The sequence below is a fragment of the Oryzias melastigma genome, linkage group LG2, assembly GCF_002922805.2.
Source record: "Oryzias melastigma strain HK-1 linkage group LG2, ASM292280v2, whole genome shotgun sequence".
NCBI classification, from domain to species: domain Eukaryota; kingdom Metazoa; phylum Chordata; class Actinopteri; order Beloniformes; family Adrianichthyidae; genus Oryzias; species Oryzias melastigma.
Genome location: NC_050513.1, coordinates 49,901 through 54,239, shown reverse-complemented (window position 1 = coordinate 54,239; position 4,339 = coordinate 49,901). Strand labels below are relative to the sequence as shown.

Genomic DNA, 4,339 nt, shown 5'->3' with positions numbered 1-4,339 from the left:
GAGGAATCATGAGTGGATGCTGTTGTTTACGTTTTTGTTTGAAGAGTTTAAGGATCATCACTGGAAGAGCTGTTTCACTTCTGTCAGTGTTTATAGTCTGTTTTAAAGCATTCAGCTGTTGGTGTCGATCATGTGACCGTCTAGTGAACAAATGTTGTTCAATAAAGTTTTAAGTCCAGCTGTTTTTTTTTCTGGGTCAGATATTTAATGAAACTCTTGCGTCAGACTGTATTGTAAATCAGGGGTGTCAAACTCAGTCACACAGGGGGCCAAAATCCAGAACACACCTTAGATCACGGGACGAACAGGATAAACATTTATTAAACACTCTAAAACTACATTTTTAAAACTGTAACTTTTGAACATAATTATGAACTAGATATATATAATTACCTATGATAATGTTAGTGTGAATGCTGTAAACTGAATGTGGCTGCTGAAGATGCTGAAATTGATTGCTAAAAAATGCTTAGGCTGATAGCTAAAATATTAGCTGAATGCCAAATTAGCCTAAAAAAAATTAGGTTAGACATAATAGCTAGCATGTAGTTGAAAGCTACATGCTAGCTATTATGGAGCTAAACTCCAAAATAGTCTAAACAATCTTAGTAAATACTAAAATAGTCCGAAAAGCTAGCAGAATGCTAATTTTTAAAACTAACTTTTTACCTTAATTATGAATAATAAAAATTCAGGAATATTATTCCAGAATAAATCAACTTAAACCTTAAATAACTTTTAATATTTTAATCTCCATAAAAATATATTTTGTGAAAATAATACAAGTTAGAAATGAGCTCAAGATAACATCGGGTCATTAATAACAATAAAATAAAAGGATCTGGAGGGCCGGATAGAATTACCTGGAGGGCCGGATCCGGCCCCCGGGCCAACTTTGACACACGTTGCAGAACATCAGTTCTTCTCTGACTCGGTTTTGTTCTTTTGATTTGACGCTACAGAGTTTTCTTATTTAGACTTTTATTTGAAAGTCATGACATTTTATTAGTATTTAAAAATCATTTCGAGACGAGAATCACAAACTAGATGAATGAACGTCAATTCAGATTCTCTTCAAACCATGGAACTGACATATAAAAACAAAAGTATTTTTGGGTTGGAAATAACTAAAACATTTACTACAATAGATTTTGTCAGATGTATAAAGATCTTCCTCTCAGGTTTGCTTTTGGTCCTGATCATCTGATCTCTTTAAGAAAAGAGCCTTTTGGAGGAGAAAACTCAGAAGTCACCATTGATTTTATTTGTTCAAAGAGATGAAAAACTTCACATTAAAACATGTTGTAGGTTACTCAGCATGCAAGGACCTCACATAGATTCCTTGCTAATATTTAACAGTCAAAGTGAACATAAACCACCAACTCAAATTCCATAACAGATAAAACTGCAACGTTTCCATATTGGACTGATTTCAGAAGCTGAATTTTATTTTACTATAGATATTTTGATAGGCCAAACAAATGAACCAGTTCAGTTTTTAGGTAATAAAGAGTGAAAGACTCTTCAGTTCTGACTCTAAGGATTTTAAAGATTTAAAGTTTAATATTTTATTTTAAAGTAAGTATTTCCAAGAAGCCTCCTGGTTCTTACAGCTTTGTACTTGTTCCTCAGATTTTGAGATTCTTCATTTAACCAGGAAAAGCCCGATTGAATCCAATCTCTTTCTGAAGGGAGTCCTGGTCCAGAAAGCAGAACCAAACAATTCTTCAACTTTTGTCATATATCGTCACAGAGAATCAGCTTTCATTGATTCTCACAGGTGGTTTGGCACAGATTTGCACCCCGGATGCTCGTCCTGACACAGCCGTGTATTTTATCCGGGCTGGGGACCGGCACATCATGACACATACTCGGGCCCCCTTGTGGCTACATAAGTGAGCAGCAATGTAAAGGGCCCTGTGGGGGTCTTCAGGCCCACATTGGATGAAGCTCATTGCAAACGCTGGCTCTTGCACATCAGTTCTGCATCCAGCCAATGGAGATTGGTACAAAAGACTCTACAATTCAAAGACTATTGAAACCATTTCCAGATCTCTTTCCAAGACTTTGAGCAAAAGTTAAACTTGTTTATTGTGTCATTTCCAGTCCTTTGGTAATGACTCTAGATTGTGGAGCAGAAGACTTAAATACCACCTTTCAACTTCTGTGAGAACACTTGGAACATCATAGAATATCTTTATGACTCCAAAGTTTCTGGTGCACAAAGTTCTTGAAGCACGGCAAATTTGAACCCTTCTGTTGTGTGAAAACGGGTCAATTTTGACCCCGAACACAAAACAAGGGTTCATCTATAAACCATGGAGATCATCCTGTTCGTTGGGGATGAGGAGCTCAAGGTCAAAGGAAGCAAAAACTCTCTCCGTCTCCTTTTTCTGAACTGTTCTGTGAAGAACCAGATCTTACATGTTTGCATGCAGACCAGATTATTCAGACAGAGATCCTAGTATGAATGGAGAACTACGATTAACATGCAAACTTTGGAGTTTGAATGTTTGACGGTTCACTTAGTCCAGGAGAAGTGTCATCTCTCTGGGAGTCTGGTTTGTGATAGTATGCAGAAGTTTTCTGACTCTGGTTACCTGCAGCAGGTGTTCTTATGATGTCACTGTTGCATCACTTCATCACCTCTGAGAACTCTCAACAGAACAGCGAGCGGCTCCATCTTTTCCTATCAGTCGTTTTTGCAAATGTACCCTCAAATCTTATCAAGCCGACCCCCCTTAGAGGATTTGTCCTCATATAAAGTCCTGCAGCTGGACAGCAGCTTCAGACGCTTCTCCTCCTGAACATCTGCTTTCACGTCACACCTGAGCTCCTCACCTGGGTAAGAGAAGCTCCGCTTTACTCTTCAGGACAGGTTCTTCTTTACAGAACAAGCAGCAGCAGCTAAACTTCTTCATCTGTGTATTTATTCTGTTCATCAAGGAGTCACACGCAGAGCAAATGTCTGGAGACTAACTTTATTTTGTAAAGTCATCGTGGAGCCAAAACAAAGGATTCCTGATTGTGATGCTGTTTTTCTTTATGCCTTTTTAAATGAGCAGATTATGTTAGAAATGTAAATATGCATAAAAACCCTGAAGTTAGGTTTTGTTTTAAATATTGGTTTATTTGTTTCCTTGTTAATCTGAAAAGGAAAACATCAATATTATCATGGAAATGAACAAAAATAAAACTTACCATGCTACAGAAGTTAAAGTAAAAGAAAGTCTAAGTTGTTAAAGATTTCTATTTTCTTCTTTCATAAATGTCTATTTTAGTCAAAGAGTTTCTTTCCAGTCCAACCTCAGACGTCTTTGAGGGAAACTTCAGAGTGAAACGAAACTTCAAGGTAAGATCGTCTAATCAAAGCTGGACTCAGTCGTTCTCAGGTTTGTGTTTTCACTACGGTGTTTTCTCGTGTCATCGTGACGTGTGTGAGAACATGAGTGTGTTTGTTCCTACAGGAATCATGAAGATCCAGATCGTCTCAATGCTGCTGCTCCTCTCTGCTGAAGACATCTTTGGATTAGACTTCTATGGCAAACACGTAGTGAAAGTATGGGAAGGTGAATGCAATGAAAAAATGAAAATAATTAACAACAAAAAAGGGGACTGTAAACCTATCAATACATTCATTGTTGTTTTAGAGGGCTCAGTAGAAACTATCTGTCAAGGCAAGAACAACCAAGAATCTGCTGTACTGAAAGGCAAGTTTATCAAACATGTTTGCACGAGAGTTGAAGAAAAAGACCCTAAATCATGTTCCTACGAAGAGACAAGAAAGGAATCAAATCAAATTCATGTTGTCTGTGGAAAAAATGAAAAACCTGTGCATTATGGGAAATCTAAAGCCAGGAGTGGTTGAAAGTAAAACAAACAAGATTCTCCCTGAAGTGGGAACCTTTTCTTACTTTGTGTTTTGAGCTTTGACTGCAGATAGGAGAGAAAAGCTGAAAATAGAGCTGAAAGTTACTGAACATGCTCTTTGAGCAGCTTTCCCGCTAACAGGATTTAATGATGGTTCTTTTGAGAATTCCTGTGAAATCAAACACTTCACAATTTAACACATAGGACTGAATTTCATTTTCTGTGTTAAAATGTTTAATTCTACTTCAGTCTTCATTTGTTTATTTCCTTTAGAAAATTTCCTAAATAAAAATATTTCCTCTGCTTTGCACACAGCTGCTTCCTTTCTTGATTTTCAAAATAAAACGTGTTTTATTTCACACTCCTCAGCCTTCCTGGGAAAGTCTATGCTTTTGTACTGGAGAGGAGAGTCCGTCCGATAGTCGAACCTCAGATTCAAGAACAACAGTGCGGTTTCCGTCCTGGTCGT

The 4,339-nt window shown here is 37.3% G+C and overlaps 1 protein-coding gene across 2 annotated transcripts in view; it reads left to right on the top strand.

Annotated features, from left to right (window-relative positions):
* Positions 1-178, top strand: part of LOC112159986 — a 4,620-nt gene extending 4,442 nt beyond the window's left edge. For both annotated transcript variants that reach the window (XM_024294275.2, XM_024294274.2), the window contains exon 6: positions 85-178. The gene's annotated coding sequence lies outside the window, so the exon portion shown is untranslated. The remainder of the gene's footprint in view (positions 1-84) is intronic.
* The last annotated feature ends 4,161 nt before the right edge of the window (positions 179-4,339 follow it).